This window comes from Myxine glutinosa, chromosome 9, assembly GCF_964187855.1.
Source record: "Myxine glutinosa chromosome 9, kmMyxGlut1.1, whole genome shotgun sequence".
Taxonomy (NCBI): Eukaryota; Metazoa; Chordata; class Myxini; order Myxiniformes; family Myxinidae; genus Myxine; species Myxine glutinosa.
Window position 1 is genome coordinate 27,296,390 of NC_136269.1, and position 18,692 is coordinate 27,315,081.

An 18,692-nucleotide genomic window follows, 5' to 3' on the forward strand; every position below is an offset into this window, starting at 1 on the left:
CGCCCAACGTGGGGCTCGAACCCACGACCCTGGGATTAAGAGTCCCATGCTCTACCGACTGAGCTAGCCGGGCAGTTGCATCTTTACTTGATTAAAGTTTATGTGTGTGTGTGGATTGTCATGGGGACCGCAAGGCTGACCCCCTCTCTTGCAGAGTTCTTGCAGGCTCTCGCCATCCTCCTGCTTAAACTGGACGTCGTCATCGGAGAACTACCTCCAAGTGCACTCAAGGGACTGTGTGTAGCATTGCGTATAACCCTCCATGAGCGTGACCCAGAAATGCTATCCATCCACGAAGACCGAGGGAGCTACTATTCAGAAAATATCCAACAGGAAGAGGCTTCAATTGGAGGTGGGGAGATGAGTCAGTTCTTTGACAATTACCTCGAGCAGGTTGAGGCTCTTCTCGAAATCATTGCAGCGGCGAGGTCGAGAGACTGGGAAGGCTGCCTGGCTGCTATTGAGAAAAACACAAAATACTTCCATTTCCATGGCCTGATCAACTACGCAAGACTAATGCCTCCACATTTGGCCCAGATGTATCAGCTGAATGACGATGATCCTACAACATGGGAAGCCCTCAAGAATGGTGACTTTGTTGTGACCAAGTCTATGCAGGCATTCTGCAACCTCTTCACAGAACAGGGGTTGAAGCAGGAGATCAAACTTCTCAAGAAGCATGGTGCACTGCCTGGCATCACACAGGACGAAGCTGCTATCGACAGGTTTGTCACTACAACGCCTCACCTTGCGCGGTTGGTGCAGAAATATCTCCAGCCCTTCCTGAAGACTTCAGCAGCAGAGGAGAAGAAGAAGGAGCACTACCAGCTGGCAGGAGATATATGTATCAGGTCAAGCCAGAACGTTCTCAAACTGAGGGACAGTGTCATCCTCCACTGTGAGGGAAACCCTTCCACAGTGAGCACGCCTCTCAAGAACATTTTCTCCTCAGCCGTTATCCTGGAGAAAGCCAAGTATGACATCCTCAACTATCCGACTCTGGGGCAAGAGCTCTATAAGACGTTTGTGGAGGAGCGGCTCCTACCAACATCCAAACTATCAATTTGGGATCGAATGACCAGGCCAAAGTAGAAGACCTTCAGCAACTGGAGGCCGAAGAGTAAGGTGAAGTTTGGGGACAAGGTCATCAAACTACGGGAGGATCGGGAGCTCCTTTGGAGATGCGTAATAATCAGTCAGTCAAGGCCGTTGCTCCTACCAAAACTCGAGGAGACAATTGGAACCTACGAGATGTCAGTGATGCCCCGTTCTATGTTTGCCCCTGATGGGACACTCCTCCAGCTAGTTGACAAGGCCAGCCTCATGCATGCCATTGAGGTGCAGCCCTCTCAACCGCCCCTCCAGATCCAGTTCAGCATCCCACAGCATCTACTTATATCCTGGATGCAATGGCCGTACTGCAGGCGATGAAGAAAACGCCAGGGATGAAGAAAATCATTCACCTCAAGCACGCCTTCATCAATACCATTAAAAAGCGTACATATAAGGGTGGTTACGAAGAAGTCAGGGTACTCTTTGATCAATATCTTCCCCTCAGTCTGAAAGAGAAGACAAGGGCAAAGAGGGAGACATCAGACGAAGCTTCAAGCACTGGATATGAGGTCCATGACGAAATGAGCATCACGACTGTTCCTCTGCGGGAGCTCTTGTCCTCCTCCAAGACCAAAGGTCAGCTTGCAAGGATTCTTGCCCAGGGACTTCTACGGGAGTTTGAGGGACAGGATATGCGACGTTTCGTCTCATATGACACCAATATCAAAATCAATGCACCCCACAGGCTTGAAGAGGACTTCTTTACCCATGAGCACGAGGAGGCTGGCTCACAGATCCCCCTTCATGTTCTTCACTGCATCAAGGATTGTGAATTCAGACATATTGTTGTTGCATCTCTGGACACTGATGTGTTGGTCCTCCTCATTGACCTCACAGCGCATGGACGTTTGGGAACTTTGACCACATTGGAATTTCACACAGGAAATGGCAACAGGTTCAGAAACATCGATGTGGTGGAGAGAGTGAGGAGCATCAGCCGTAAGAAATGTCAAGGTCTCATTGGGATACACAACTTCACTGGCGCTGACAGGGGTGGTAAGTTCGTGGGTGTGACAAAGAAGAGGTGGATCACAGAGTACTTCAAATTGGGTCCCAATGATCCCATCATTGATGCCTTCCAGAGATTGGGAGATGGCCCTCTCTCATCGACGGAACTAATAGACGGAAAACTCCCTGAGGTGATGCAGCCTCTCGAACACTTTGTGTGCCGCGTCTACTCTGCCAATGGCCCACAAACACTCCCCCAACTTCGCTGGGAGCTCTTCAGGTCGAAAAACATGGAGTCTGAGATGCTGCCCCCCACCCGAGCTACATTGCTGCCTCATATTCAACGGACAAACTTTGTATGCATGGTGAACAAAGCCTATGTCACTACACATCCCCAACCGCCTAGTTTGGAAGACTGCGGTTGGGTCATCAAAGATGGTGCAATCTTCCCTCTACGGTGTCTTGAACTACCTGCTCCACAAGCGGTTCTAGAACTGATCAAATGTGGCTGTAAATCATCTGTCTGCGCACGCAACTGTTCTTGTGCGAAGAACAACCTCCCCTGCACGCCGCTTTGCAAGTGCCATGACCAAGGATGTCAAAACGTCAGGCATGAGAAATTCGATATTGAGGACGAAGAAGTATAAGGATCGGAATTGTAAGTACCATTTTTGTAATTGATAGCTGATTATGGGTACATTGATGATATTTGTTTAGTTGATGCATACGCAGTGTAAAACTGGTGTAGTAGGGCCTATATATTGGTGCGATTAGACCTTATATTACACTGGACGTAGTGTAACTCAACAAAGTGTAAATAGATCTGTCATGAGATGAAGAATGTGGTGCATTATAATATGTACTTGCTCAGCATTTATGTGTCAAAACTAATGTTTTGTAGTTGCACGGTATATCATGAGATGTGACATTTTTTTGTTTTCACCACATTTGCACCCACCCAAATGACATTGACCATGACCTAGTTTATAACCTGATCGTGACCTCGAATGTAAAAAAAGATGTCACCACTGAATTTCTCACCCAACAAAACCCACATGAAATGGTACTATATGATATAGTTCAGTTATTTTGGTTGATTTTACATTTTGGGGTTATTTATGACCCTGTGGTGACCTTGAGCCTATGACCTTGACCTCAGATCATCTTGTAAATGTCATAATTGAACTCGGCGCCCCCAGAAACCCGATCCTAGACACCAAGATCATGAAGCTAGCATGTCTAGGAGCCGAGATATAGATTTTGCAATTTTGGGGGGTTCCCCCCCGCCCCCGAAAGGGCCCCCAATACCCCAAAAGTTAGCGAACAAATTCAACCCCTAATTTTTCTGTTAATTTACCCCCCAAAGTTGACAAAACTGCAAAAAAATCACTTTTGGCACAAAAATCGAGCGTCATGACATATCATAATGCACTACAATGCCGTAATCACTTCGTCGGTGGAGGCATAAAAGGATTGCGCCCAACGTGGGGCTCGAACCCACGACCCTGGGATTAAGAGTCCCATGCTCTACCGACTGAGCTAGCCAGGCAGTTGTATTCTTATTTGATTAAAGTTTATGTGTGTGTGTGGATTGTCATGGGGACCGCAAGGCTGACCCCCGCTCTTGCAGGAAAAATGGCCTTAAAATGCCTGTTGTTTGTTGTTGTTGTGTGTGTGTGTGTGTGTGTGTGTGTGTGTGTGTGTGTGTGTGTGTGTGTGTGTGTGTGTGTGTGTGTGTGTGTGTCTCCAAGGGCTCTCCAAGGACTCCAACAATACTTGGGGTACAGAGCACAGACAGAGCTGGTGGAGCTCGGCCAGGGAGGAGTCGGCAGAAGACAGAAAGACCACCAACCTGCCTGCGGTTGGAGAGAAAGGCCCTCACATTCAGCTTCATCACGGGAGATACCAATGTTATTATAATAGAGCAAACGTATGTAGTTATGTTAGTTTATCTGTTTGTTTGTAGGTATGTTTGCATGCGACCAAAACGTCGTCTTCTTCTTCTTCAAAAAATTTAACACCCTCTTAATTACGTTCAGACTGCTGAGACCCACCCGGGGATCTGGAGGGTCCATGAGCTGCCGACAAGCCGATCTGGAGGGTGCACGAGCTGCCGACCCACGGATCTGGAGGGTGCACAAGCTGCCGACCCACGGATCTGGAGGGTGCACAAGCTGCCGACCCACGGATCTGGAGGGTGCACGAGCTGCCATCCCGCGGATATGGAGGGTGCACAAGCTGCCATCCCGCGGATATGTAGGGTGCACAAGCTGCCATCCCGCGGATATGTAGGGTGCACAAGCTGCCATCCCGCGGATATGTAGGGTGCATTACCTGCCGACCCGTGGACATGGAGGGTACTCGAGCTGCCATCCCACTGATATGGAGGGTGCACAAGCTGCCATCCCACGGATATGGAGGGTGCACAAGCTGCCGACCCGCGGATATGGAGGGTGCACAGGCTGCCATCCCGCGGATATGTAGGGTGCATTACCTGCCGACCCGTGGACATGGAGGGTGCTCGAGCTGCCATCCCGCGGATATGTAGGGTGCATTACCTGCCGACCCACGGATATGGAGGGTGCACAAGTTGCCATCCCACGGATATGGAGGGTGCACAAGCTGCCGACCCGCGGATATGGAGGGTGCACAGGCTGCCATCCCGCGGATATGTAGGGTGCATTACCTGCCGACCCGTGGACATGGAGGGTGCTCGAGCTGCCATCCCGCGGATATGTAGGGTGCATTACCTGCCGACCCACGGATATGGAGGGTGCACAAGCTGCCATCCCACGGATATGGAGGGTGCACAGGCTGCCATCCCGCGGATATGTAGGGTGCATTACCTGCCGACCCGTGGACATGGAGGGTGCACAAGCTGCCATCCCACGGATATGGAGGGTGCACAAGCTGCCGACCCGCGGATATGGAGGGTACACAAGCTGCCGACCCGCGGATATGGAGGGTGCACAAGCTGCCGACCTGCGGATATGGAGGGTGCACAAGCTGCCATCCCACGGATATGGAGGGTGCTCGAGCTGCCGACCTGCGGATATTGAGTGTGCTCGAGCTGCCGACCTGCGGATCTGGAAGGTGTCGAGGTCCCCCTATAACCACGGTGAATATAGTGCCCACCAAACTCTCTGTTATTTATTACTTTGATGCTCGGTTGTTGGGCACGACACTCCCGGATATGAGGCTTTGTTTTTATTTTTAAAGTGATTCTTCACCATTGAGTGATCGGGCCTAAAATGACATGTAGCATGATATTTCAAAACGTTGTGGATGAGTTTTGACAAAACTTGGTGGGTGGGTTGGGTATTTGACAACAACAAACCGATTAGATTTTTGTTCAGGTCCGAATCCAGATCCGTCCCATCAGTGGGATACAAAACATATACTGTTCAGCCTGGCGGAGGTGTGTGCTCTTGCGAGTGGTGTTCTCGTTTCGTCTGAATCAATCAATAACATTTTGAGATATCCTTCTCACAAAGAGGGAGACAGACAAACAGGGGTGATTGATTACATGTCTGTTGACCTTCGGTGGCGGAGGAAATAATAATGATTTTAACAATGTTCCATTGAAATGAGGAACTTAAACGTGTGATGTCACAACGTCCATCTTGGCCTGCCCAATGGTTGCCCACCGATGGTTGTTTGCTCCATGCTCCATTGCTCCATCCTTTTTAACCCCCAAACAAGGAACCAGCACTTGCCAAATTAAAACTATTTGAAATAACTGTCGGTGTTTGAACTGTCCATCTTGCAAACTTTGATTCGACTCCCCGACTGCGAGTCGACGTGAAGAGACGAGTTAAATTATAACTCGGACGGCACTCTTTGACGTCATGACGTCGACCGATATGCCTCCGCCCACATTATTACATCATTATAATACTTGTGTCAAGTTTGATTTTCATCCATTTAGTGGGGCAACTTAGCATAACAATTGTGCATTTTGTGAGGAAAGCACCAAATTTGGCATACTAGTAGACTATCATATTATGAAAAGATCTGGATATTGGGCCATCTCAGATTCAGAGATTTGATTTTTGCAAGATTTCGATTCGATTGGGATCGAAGAGAACACCTTCGTCTTCTGTTCAGTGAAGTTGCCAGCCCTGAATTCTCTGGCTACATCTGGGTGCTTCATTGGGAGTGCAACCATGTGCAACAGGGACCCACCTGGCATAGTGTGTGTGGTCTAAGGCATGGAACCATGGGACCAGTTCCGTCAGGGCATCAAGGTACATCGTGAATGAAGCCTGCCGCAGAGACCGCAGGTAGACCAGTACCAACATCTCTATTTCCTGCACAGTTGCCCAGTACTGAAAGTTGGGAATGTCTTCTCCTCTCTGGTGACACCAGTTTTCGAACTCAGGCAGGTCTTCTGCATCATCAGCATATGTCATACAGTGGCGTTCATACGCACGGTGTTGCAGGATGTGCAGTGCCGCTGCAGTGATTTGATGAGCTCTTCTTGTGCGGGTGACGTGGGCAGCTCGCAGGAAGGAGTCGGCCGTCCCTGGCGTTGCAATCTCAGCTTGCAAATCTGCAAATCTTGCAAAAATCAAATCTCTGAATCTGAGATGGCCCAATATCCAGATCTTTTCATAATATGATAGTCTACTAGTGTGCCAAATTTGGTGCTTTCCTCACAAAATGCACAATTGTTATGCAATATTTAGCTTAGCTGCCGGACTAATTCAGCTGTGCCAAAAGTTAGCACATTTTTACCTGACATGACCTTTGACCTTTGACCTATTGACCCCAAAATTTAATCAGTTCATCTTTACATCATTATACATACCTACACCATGTTTTAATTTAAATCCCTTCAGATGTTCACAAGTTATCACATTTATACCTGACATGACCTATGACCTTTGGCCTTTGACCTCGGGACCCCCAAAATCTAAGCACTTTATCTTTACATCATTATACATGCCTGTACTAAGTTTCAATTAGATCACTTCAGTCGTTCTCAAGTTAAAGACCTATTACAGACTTTGACCTTTAACCTCTTCACCCCAAAATATAATCAGTTCATCTGAACATCATTCGACATAAGTGTTCCCAATTTGGTCAGAATCCCATCACTGGTTCACAAGTTATGCCGGTGACAGTATTTTTTTTTACCAAACATGACCTCTGACCTTTGTCCTTTGACTTCCTGACCCCAAAGTCAAAACAGTTCATCTTTATGTCATTAAACATACCTGCACCGAGTTTGACTCGGATCCCTTTTGCCGTTCTCAAGTTATCGTGGTGCCGAAAACCTATCAGGGATGGACCGGCAAGAAACCTGAACACATAATGTCGTAATCACTTCGTCGGTGGAGGCATAAAAATGTTGCGCCCAACGTGGGGCTCGAACCCACGACCCTGGGATTAAGAGTCCCATGCTCTACCGACTGAGCTAGCCGGGCAGTTGTATTCCTATTTAATTAAAGTTTATGTGTTTGTGTGGATTGTCATGGGGACCGCAAGACCAACCCCCGCTCTTGCAGGAAAAATGGCCTAAAAATGCCTGTTGTTGTTGAGTGTGTGTGTGTGTGTGTGTGTGTGTGTGTGTGTGTGTGTGTGTGTGTGTGTGTGCACGTGCGTCTCCAAGGGCTCTCCAAGGACTGCAATAATATTTCGGGGACAGAGCACAGACAGAGCTAGGGGAGCGAGGCCAGAGAGGAGTCGGAAGAAGACAGAAAGACCACCAACCTGCCTGCGGTTAGAGAGAAAGGCCCTCACAATCAGCTTCATCACGGGAGATACCAATCTTATTATGATAGAGCAAACGTATATAGTTATGTTAGTTTGTCTGTTTGTTTGTGTGCATGTTTCTATGCGACCAAAACGTCGTCTTCTTCTTCTTCAAATAATATGAACACACTCTTCATTACGTTTTCACTGCTGAGACCGACCCGCGGATCTGGAGGGTCCATGAGCTGCCGACCCGCGGATCTGGAGGGTGCACGACCTGCCGACCCGCGGATCTGGAGGGTGCACGAGCTGCCGACCCGCAGATCTGGAGGGTGCATGAGCTGCCGACCCGCGAATCTGGAGGGTGCATGAGCTGCCGACCCGTGGATATAGAGGGTGAACGAGCTGCCAACCCGTGGATCTGGAGGGTGCACGAGTTGCCAACCCGTGGATCTGGAGGGTGCATGAGCTGCCGACCCGTGGATATAGAGGGTGAACGAGCTGCCAACCCGTGGATCTGGAGGGTGCACGACCTGCCAACCCGTGGATCTGGAGGGTGCACGAGCTGCCCACCCACGGATCTGGAGGGTGCACGAGCTGCCAACCCGCGGATCTGGAGGGTGCACAAGCTGTCGACCCGCAGATCTGGAGGGTGCACGAGCTGCCGACCCACAGAACTGGAGGGTGCATGAGCTGCCAACCTGCGGATCTGGAGGGTGCACGAGCTGCCAACCCGCGGATCTGGACGTTGCATTAGCTGCCGTCGCACAGATCTGGAGGGTGCACGAGCTGCCGACCTGCGGATCTAGAGGGTGAACAAGCTGCCGACCCGCAGATCTGGAGGGTGCACGAGGTGGTGACCCGTGGATCTGGAGGGTGCATGAGCTGCCGACCCGTGGATCTGGAGGGTGCACATGCTGCCCACCCGTGGATCTGGAGGGTGCACGAGCTGCCAACCCGCGGATCTGGAGGGTGCATGAGCTGCCGACCCACAGAACTGGAGGGTGAACAAGCCGCCGACCCGCAGATCTGGAGGGTGCACGAGCTGGTGACCCGTGGATCTGGAGGGTGCAAGAGCTGCCGACCCGCGGATATGGAGAGTGCATGATCTGCCGATCCGTGGATATGGAGGGTGCACGAGCTGCCGACCCGCGGATCTGGAGGGTGCTCAAGCTGCTGACCCGCGGATATGGAGGGTGCTCGAGCTGCCGACCTGCGGATCTGGAAGGTGTCGAGGTCCCCCCATAACCACGGTGAATATAGTGCCCACCAAACCCTCTGTTATTTATTACGTTGATGCTCGGTAGTTGGGCACTACACTCCCGGATATGAGGATTTGTTTTCTTTTTTAAAGTGATTCTTCACCATTGAGTGATCGGGCCTAAAATGACATGTAGCATGATATTTCAAAACGTTGTGGATGAGTTTTGACAAAACGTGGTGGGTGGGTTGGGTATTTGACAACAACAAACCGATTAGATTTTTGTTCAGGTCCGAATCCAGATCCGTCCCATCAGTGGGATACAAAACATATACTGTTCAGCCGGGCGGAGGTGTGTGCTCTTGCGGGTGGTGTTCTCGTTTCGTCTGAATCAATCAATAACATTTTGAGATATCCTTCTCACAAAGAGGGAGACAGACAAACAGGGGTGATTGATTACATTGTAGTGACGCTGCTGCCGGGCCGACCACGGCTCGGCGACCTTGGCCATCGCGAAGACCAGGGGCTTGTGGTCGACGAAGGCCATGAACAAACGGCCCTCGAGCAGATGGCGAAAGTGCCTGACCGCCAGGTGGAGCCCGAGCAACTCGCGGTCGAAGGTACTGTACCGGCGTTCGTGCGGGCGAAGCTGCCAGCTGAAGAACGCCAGCGGTTGCCAAGCTCCACGCACCCATTGCTCATGCACCGCGCCCACCGCGTAGTCCGACGCGTCGGTGGTGAGGGCGATCGGTGCATCGGGCGCCGGGTGCGCAAGCATGGTGGCGTTAACCAGGGCGAGCTTTGCGCCCGCGAACGCCGCGTCCATCTGCTCGGTCCAAACGACGTCACCTTTGCCCTGCTTCCCCCGGAGGGCCTCGTGCAGGGGGCGCAGGAGCTGGGCGAGGCGGGGCAGGAAACGGTGATAAAAGTTCACCATGCCCAGGAACTCCTGGAGCCCCCTGATCGTGCGGGGGCGCGGAAACCCCTTGACCGCCTCCACCTTTGCTGGTAAGGGGATGGCCCCGTGCCTGGTGACGCGGTGCCCCAAGAGGTCGATCTCGGCGACGCCGAACCGGCACTTGGCGGGGTTCACGATCAGGCCATGCTGGACCAGGCGTTCGAAGAGCATGCGGAGATGGCGGAAGTGCTCTTCACAGGACGCGCTTGCGACGAGGATGTCGTCCAGGTAGACATAGACGAAATCCAGGTCGCGCAAGACGCTGTCCATCAGACGTTGGAACGCCTGGGCCGCATTCTTCAAACCGAAGGGCATCCGAAGGAACTCGAAAAGGCCGAATGGCATAATGACGGCCGTCTTCGGGATGTCCTCCGGCCGGACGGGAACCTGGTGGTAGCCGCGTATGAGGTCCACCTTAGAAAAGCAGGACATTTTCGCCAACCGGGTGGAAAAGTCCTGCATATGAGGGACCGGGTAACGGTCGGGGGTGGTGGCATCGTTGAGGCGGCGGGAGTCCCCGCACGGCCGCCATCCCCCGCCAGGCTTCGGCACGATGTGTAGCTGCGACGCCCAAGCACTCTTGGAGCGCCGCACGATGCCCAGCCGCTCCAGCGTAGCGAACTCCGCTCTCGCCACCGCGAGCTTCGTCGGCTCGAGGCGGCGTGCCCAGGCATAGACCGGTGGCCCGACGGTGGGTATGTGATGTTCCACCCCGTGCTTGACAGCCACCGCCGAGAAGGTGGGCCGCGTGAGGGCCGGGAAGCTGGCGAGGAGGCGGGTGAACTCGTCCGCTGCCGGGAGCGAACAAACCAATCTTGCCGGGATCGGACCGCTCAGCAAGCCGCTTGGCGAGCCGCTCGGTGAGCCGCTCAGGGAGCTGCCCAACGAACTGCTCAGCGTGCAAGCCAGCGAGCTGAACGTTTCCGCCTGGACGAGGCGCCTGTTCTTAACATCCACCAACAGCCCATTTGCACACAGGAAATCCGCACTGAGCAATGCCGTGGACACGCTGGCGGTTACGAAAGTCCATTGAAAGCGTTGCCCTCCGAACCACAGGGAGAGGCAGCGCTTCCCGAAGGTGCGTATGGGCGTACCGTTGGCTACAAGCAGCGCGGGGCCCCGACCCACGGCTCGCTTGTCGAATGTGGAGGCGGGATAACACTCACCTGTGCGCCCGTGTCGCAGAGGAAGCGACGCCCGGACAAGGTGTCCGTGACAAACAGGAGGCTGCCGGAATGGCCGACGCTCAGGGCCGCTACCGAGCGCCGGCTTTGTAGTTTCCCGACTTGCCGAAGGAGCACGGCGGGCAACAATTCCTTGCCTTGTGGCCAAACCTGGCGTGGAAATGGCACCAGGTTTGCGGCGAAGGCGGAGGCCGCGGCTTTCGCGGTGGTGGTGGGCGGGGCGTGGCGGCGGCCACGCAGTGTGCATCAGCCTCGAGATCCACGAGGTGTGGTGCATCAGCATCAGTGTCAGCCCCGGGATCCGCGACGGCCGCACCGAAGCTCGCCCGCATGTCACACGCCACGAAAAACATGTCGGCCTCGACCGCCAGCGCGCAGGGTTCCTTTATCTTGGAACCGGCCAACGCGAGGCGTACCTGGGCCGGTAGCTGGCGTAAAAAGAGCGCCCGGAATAAAAAATCCGGTGCTTTGTCCCCCAGTAGCGACAGCATGTGCTCCATTCAGACCGATGGTCGCGTGTCGCCAAGGTCGGGAAGGTCCAGGAGACGGTTGGCCCGTTCGGCCTCACAGAGGCCGAACGTGGCGATGAGGCGACGCTTGAGCACCTCGTACCTGTGGTCGGCCGGTGGGTTCCGCAGGACGGACATGACGTGGGCGGCTGTGCCGGGCCCGAGGGCGGCGATGACGTGGAAATAGCATGTCTCGTCCGCCGTTATGCCACGAAGCTGAAACTGGGCTTCGGCCTGCATAAACCATATCTCCGCCTGAGCTTCCCAGAACTCAGGGAGTTTCACCGCTACCGCGTTGCTGCTCATCATGGCGAGTTCTGTAGTTCAGCGTCGGCGGAACTAGTCGAGGTCACCAATGTAGTGCGGTGCTATGCGCATGACTTGTCTTGCCAATAAAGGAAGCAACAACGATGTAACCACAAGTGTCTTTATTCCACGGATCAAACTACAGCACTGCTGTGCTCGGGGCTGTGAGGCTCGTGTATATCCCGAGGCCACGCCTACCCCTCGGGCGTGGCCGACACCCTTCTGGTGCGCGGAATGATGTCATCGCGCCAGCGAGCCATCGTGTCCGCCACAACATGTCTGTTGACCTTCGGTGGCGGAGGAAATAATAATGATTTTTAAAATGTTCCATTGAAATGAGGAACTTAAACGTATGATGTCACAACGTCCATCTTGGCCTGCCCAATGGTTGCCCACCGATGGTTGTTTGTCCATGCTCCATTGCTCCATCCTTTTTAACCCCCAAACAAGGAAGAAGCACTTGCCAAATTAAAACTATTTGGAATAACTGTCGGTGTTTGAACTGTCCATCTTGCAGACTTTCATTCGACTCCCCGACTGCGAGTCCACGTGAAGAGATGAGTTAAATGAGAACTAGGACGGCACTCTTGGACGTCATGACGTCGACCGATATGCCTCCGCCCACATTATTACATCATTATAATACTTGTATCAAGTTTGATTTTCATCCATTCAGCTGTGCCCAAAGTTAGCACATTTTTACCTGACATGACCTTTGACCTTTGACCTATTGCCCCCAAAATTTAATCAGTTCATGTTTACATCATTATACATACCTGCACCATGTTGTAATTTAAATCCCTTCAGATGTTCACAAGTTATCACATTTTTACCTGACATGACCTATGACCTTTGGCCTTTGACCTCGGGACCCCCAAAATCTAATCACTTTATCTTTACATCATTATACATGCCTGTACTAAGTTTGAATTAGATCACTTCAGTCGTTCTCAAGTTAAAGACCTATTACAGACTTTGACCTTTAACCTCTTCACCCCAAAATATAATCAGTTCATCTTTACATCATTCCACATAAGTGTTCCCAATTTGGTCAGAATCCCATCACTGGTTCACAAGTTATGCCGGTGACAGTATTTTTACCAAACATGACCTCTGACCTTTGTCCTTTGACTTCCTGACCCCAAAATCAAATCAGTTCATCTTTATGTCATCAAACATACCTTCACCAAGTTTGACTCGGATCCCTTTTGCCGTTCTCAAGTTATCGTGCTGACGAAAACCTATCAGGGATGGACCGGCAAGAAACCTGAAAACATAATGCCATAATCACTTCGTCGGTGGAGGCATAAAAACAATGCGCCCAACGTGGGGCTCGAACCCACGACCCTGGGATTAAGAGTCCCATGCTCTACCGACTGAGCTAGCCGGGCAGTTATATTCCTATTTAATTAAAGTTTATGTGTTTGTGTGGATTGTCATGGGGACCGCAAGGCCAACCCCCGCTCTTGCAGGGAAAATGGCCTAAAAATGCTTGTTGTTGTTGAGTGTGTGTGTGTGTGTGTGTGTATACGTGCGTCTCCAAGGTCTCTCCAAGGACTCCAAGAATATTTGGGGGACAGAGCACAGACAGAGCTGGGGGAGCGAGGTCAGAGAGGAGTCGGTAGAAGACAGAAAGACCACCAACCTGCTTGCGGTTAGAGAGAAAGGCCCTCACAATCAGCTTCATCACGGGAGATACCAATCTTATTATGATAGAGCAAACGTATATAGTTATGTTCGTTTGTCTGTTTGTTTGTGTGCATGTTTCTATGCGACCAAAACGTCGTCTTCTTCTTCTTCAAATAATATGAACACACTCTTCATTACGTTTTCACTGCTGAGACCGACCCGCGGATCTGGAGGGTCCATGAGCTGCCGACCCGCGGATCTGGAGGGTGCACGACCTGCCGACCCGCGGATCTGGAGGGTGCACGAGCTGCCGACCCGCAGATCTGGAGGGTGCATGAGCTGCCGACCCGCGAATCTGGAGGGTGCATGAGCTGCCGACCCGTGGATATAGAGGGTGAACGAGCTGCCAACCCGTGGATCTGGAGGGTGCACGAGCTGCCAACCCGTGGATCTGGAGGGTGCATGAGCTGCCGACACGCAGATCTGGAGGGGGCACGAGCTGCCAACCCGTGGATCTGGAGGGTGCACGACCTGCCAACCCGTGGATCTGGAGGGTGCACGAGCTGCCCACCCACGGATCTGGAGGGTGCACGAGCTGCCAACCCGCGGATCTGGAGGGTGCACAAGCTGTCGACCCGCAGATCTGGAGGGTGCACGAGCTGCCGACCCACAGAACTGGAGGGTGCATGAGCTGCCGACCCACGGATCTGGAGGGTGCACGAGCTGCCAACCCGCGGATCTGGACGTTGCATTAGCTGCCGTCGCACAGATCTGGAGGGTGCACGAGCTGCCGACCTGCGGATCTAGAGGGTGAACAAGCTGCCGACCCGCAGATCTGGAGGGTGCACGAGGTGGTGACCCGTGGATCTGGAGGGTGCATGAGCTGCCGACCCGTGGATCTGGAGGGTGCACATGCTGCCCACCCGTGGATCTGGAGGGTGCACGAGCTGCCAACCCGCGGATCTGGAGGGTGCATGAGCTGCCGACCCACAGAACTGGAGGGTGAACAAGCCGCCGACCCGCAGATCTGGAGGGTGCACGAGCTGGTGACCCGTGGATCTGGAGGGTGCAAGAGCTGCCGACCCGCGGATATGGAGAGTGCATGATCTGCCGATCCGTGGATATGGAGGGTGCACGAGCTGCCGACCCGCGGATCTGGAGGGTGCTCAAGCTGCTGACCCGCGGATATGGAGGGTGCTCGAGCTGCCGACCTGCGGATCTGGAAGGTGTCGAGGTCCCCCCATAACCACGGTGAATATAGTGCCCACCAAACCCTCTGTTATTTATTACGTTGATGCTCGGTAGTTGGGCACTACACTCCCGGATATGAGGATTTGTTTTCTTTTTTAAAGTGATTCTTCACCATTGAGTGATCGGGCCTAAAATGACATGTAGCATGATATTTCAAAACGTTGTGGATGAGTTTTGACAAAACGTGGTGGGTGGGTTGGGTATTTGACAACAACAAACCGATTAGATTTTTGTTCAGGTCCGAATCCAGATCCGTCCCATCAGTGGGATACAAAACATATACTGTTCAGCCGGGCGGAGGTGTGTGCTCTTGCGAGTGGTGTTCTCGTTTCGTCTGAATCAATCAATAACATTTTGAGATATCCTTCTCACAAAGAGGGAGACAGACAAACAGGGGTGATTGATTACATTGTAGTGACGCTGCTGCCGGGCCGACCACGGCTCGGCGACCTTGGCCATCGCGAAGACCAGGGGCTTGTGGTCGACGAAGGCCATGAACGAACGGCCCTCGAGCAGATGGCGAAAGTGCCTGACCGCCAGGTGGAGCCCGAGCAACTCGCGGTCGAAGGTACTGTACCGGCATTCGTGCGGGCGAAGCTGCCAGCTGAAGAACGCCAGCGGTTGCCAAGCTCCACGCACCCATTGCTCATGCACCGCGCCCACCGCGTAGTCCGACGCGTCGGTGGTGAGGGCGATCGGTGCATCGGGCGCCGGGTGCGCAAGCATGGTGGCGTTAACCAGGGCGAGCTTTGCGCCCGCGAACGCCGCGTCCATCTGCTCGGTCCAAACGACGTCACCTTTGCCCGGCTTCCCCCGGAGGGCCTCGTGCAGGGGGCGCAGGAGCTGGGCGAGGCGGGGCAGGAAACGGTGATAAAAGTTCACCATGCCCAGGAACTCCTGGAGCCCCCTGATCGTGCGGGGGCGCGGAAACCCCTTGACCGCCTCCACCTTTGCTGGTAAGGGGATGGCCCCGTGCCTGGTGACGCGGTGCCCCAAGAGGTCGATCTCGGCGACGCCGAACCGGCACTTGGCGGGGTTCACGATCAGGCCATGCTGGACCAGGCGTTCGAAGAGCATGCGGAGATGGCGGAAGTGCTCTTCACAGGACGCGCTTGCGACGAGGATGTCGTCCAGGTAGACATAGACGAAATCCAGGTCGCGCAAGACGCTGTCCATCAGACGTTGGAACGCCTGGGCCGCATTCTTCAAACCGAAGGGCATCCGAAGGAACTCGAAAAGGCCGAATGGCATAATGACGGCCGTCTTCGGGATGTCCTCCGGCCGGACGGGAACCTGGTGGTAGCCGCGTATGAGGTCCACCTTAGAAAAGCAGGACATTTTCGCCAACCGGGTGGAAAAGTCCTGCATATGAGGGACCGGGTAACGGTCGGGGGTGGTGGCATCGTTGAGGCGGCGGGAGTCCCCGCACGGCCGCCATCCCCCGCCAGGCTTCGGCACGATGTGTAGCGGCGACGCCCAAGCACTCTTGGAGCGCCGCACGATGCCCAGCCGCTCCAGCGTAGCGAACTCCGCTCTCGCCACCGCGAGCTTCGTCGGCTCGAGGCGGCGTGCCCAGGCGTAGACCGGTGGCCCGACGGTGGGTATGTGATGTTCCACCCCGTGCTTGACAGCCACCGCCGAGAAGGTGGGCCGCGTGAGGGCCGGGAAGCTGGCGAGGAGGCGGGTGAACTCGTCCGCTGCCGGGAGCGTACAAACCAATCTTGCCGGGATCGGACCGCTCAGCAAGCCGCTTGGCGAGCCGCTCGGTGAGCCGCTCAGGGAGCTGCCCAACGAACTGCTCAGCGTGCAAGCCAGCGAGCTGAACGTTTCCGCCTGGACGAGGCGCCTGTTCTTAACATCCACCAACAGCCCATTTGCACACAGGAAATCCGCACTGAGCAATGCCGTGGACACGCTGGCGGTTACGAAAGTCCATTGAAAGCGTTGCCCTCCGAACCACAGGGAGAGGCAGCGCTTCCCGAAGGTGCGTATGGGCGTACCGTTGGCTACAAGCAGCGCGGGGCCCCGACCCACGGCTCGCTTGTCGAATGTGGAGGCGGGATAACACTCACCTGTGCGCCCGTGTCGCAGAGGAAGCGACGCCCGGACAAGGTGTCCGTGACAAACAGGAGGCTGCCGGAATGGCCGACGCTCAGGGCCGCTACCGAGCGCCGGCTTTGTAGTTTCCCGACTTGCCGAAGGAGCACGGCGGGCAACAATTCCTTGCCTTGTGGCCAAACCTGGCGTGGAAATGGCACCAGGTTTGCGGCGAAGGCGGAGGCCGCGGCTTTCGCGGTGGTGGTGGGCGGGGCGTGGCGGCGGCCACGCAGTGTGCATCAGCCTCGAGATCCACGAGGTGTGGTGCATCAGCATCAGTGTCAGCCCCGGGATCCGCGACGGCCGCACCGAAGCTCGCCCGCATGTCACACGCCACGAAAAACATGTCGGCCTCGACCGCCAGCGCGCAGGGTTCCTTTATCTTGGAACCGGCCAACGCGAGGCGTACCTGGGCCGGTAGCTGGCGTAAAAAGAGCGCCCGGAATAAAAAATCCGGTGCTTTGTCCCCCAGTAGCGACAGCATGTGCTCCATTCAGACCGATGGTCGCGTGTCGCCAAGGTCGGGAAGGTCCAGGAGACGGTTGGCCCGTTCGGCCTCACAGAGGCCGAACGTGGCGATGAGGCGACGCTTGAGCACCTCGTACCTGTGGTCGGCCGGTGGGTTCCGCAGGACGGACATGACGTGGGCGGCTGTGCCGGGCCCGAGGGCGGCGATGACGTGGAAATAGCATGTCTCGTCCGCCGTTATGCCACGAAGCTGAAACTGGGCTTCGGCCTGCATAAACCATATCTCCGCCTGAGCTTCCCAGAACTCAGGGAGTTTCACCGCTACCGCGTTGCTGCTCATCATGGCGAGTTCTGTAGTTCAGCGTCGGCGGAACTAGTCGAGGTCACCAATGTAGTGCGGTGCTATGCGCATGACTTGTCTTGCCAATAAAGGAAGCAACAACGATGTAACCACAAGTGTCTTTATTCCACGGATCAAACTACAGCACTGCTGTGCTCGGGGCTGTGAGGCTCGTGTATATCCCGAGGCCACGCCTACCCCTCGGGCGTGGCCGACACCCTTCTGGTGCGCGGAATGATGTCATCGCGCCAGCGAGCCATCGTGTCCGCCACAACATGTCTGTTGACCTTCGGTGGCGGAGGAAATAATAATGATTTTTAAAATGTTCCATTGAAATGAGGAACTTAAACGTATGATGTCACAACGTCCATCTTGGCCTGCCCAATGGTTGCCCACCGATGGTTGTTTGTCCATGCTCCATTGCTCCATCCTTTTTAACCCCCAAACAAGGAAGAAGCACTTGCCAAATTAAAACTATTTGGAATAACTGTCGGTGTTTGAACTGTCCATCTTGCAGACTTTCATTCGACTCCCCGACTGCGAGTCCACGTGAAGAGATGAGTTAAATGAGAACTAGGACGGCACTCTTGGACGTCATGACGTCGACCGATATGCCTCCGCCCACATTATTACATCATTATAATACTTGTATCAAGTTTGATTTTCATCCATTCAGCTGTGCCCAAAGTTAGCACATTTTTACCTGACATGACCTTTGACCTTTGACCTATTGCCCCCAAAATTTAATCAGTTCATGTTTACATCATTATACATACCTGCACCATGTTGTAATTTAAATCCCTTCAGATGTTCACAAGTTATCACATTTTTACCTGACATGACCTATGACCTTTGGCCTTTGACCTCGGGACCCCCAAAATCTAATCACTTTATCTTTACATCATTATACATGCCTGTACTAAGTTTGAATTAGATCACTTCAGTCGTTCTCAAGTTAAAGACCTATTACAGACTTTGACCTTTAACCTCT

At 53.7% G+C, this 18,692-nt stretch overlaps 4 non-coding genes across 4 annotated transcripts; all 4 read right to left on the reverse strand.

Moving 5' to 3' along the window:
• Positions 1–73, reverse strand: TRNAK-CUU (transfer RNA lysine (anticodon CUU)). Its single transcript has one exon. It is a non-coding gene; the product is annotated as a tRNA-Lys (tRNA).
• A 3,464-nt stretch (positions 74–3,537) lies between these two features.
• Positions 3,538–3,610, reverse strand: TRNAK-CUU (transfer RNA lysine (anticodon CUU)). Its single transcript has one exon. It is a non-coding gene; the product is annotated as a tRNA-Lys (tRNA).
• Positions 3,611–7,417: 3,807 nt separating this feature from the next.
• Positions 7,418–7,490, reverse strand: TRNAK-CUU (transfer RNA lysine (anticodon CUU)). Its single transcript has one exon. It is a non-coding gene; the product is annotated as a tRNA-Lys (tRNA).
• A 5,744-nt stretch (positions 7,491–13,234) lies between these two features.
• TRNAK-CUU (transfer RNA lysine (anticodon CUU)) lies at positions 13,235–13,307 on the reverse strand. The gene has a single exon. It is a non-coding gene; the product is annotated as a tRNA-Lys (tRNA).
• Between the last annotated feature and the right edge of the window lie 5,385 nt (positions 13,308–18,692).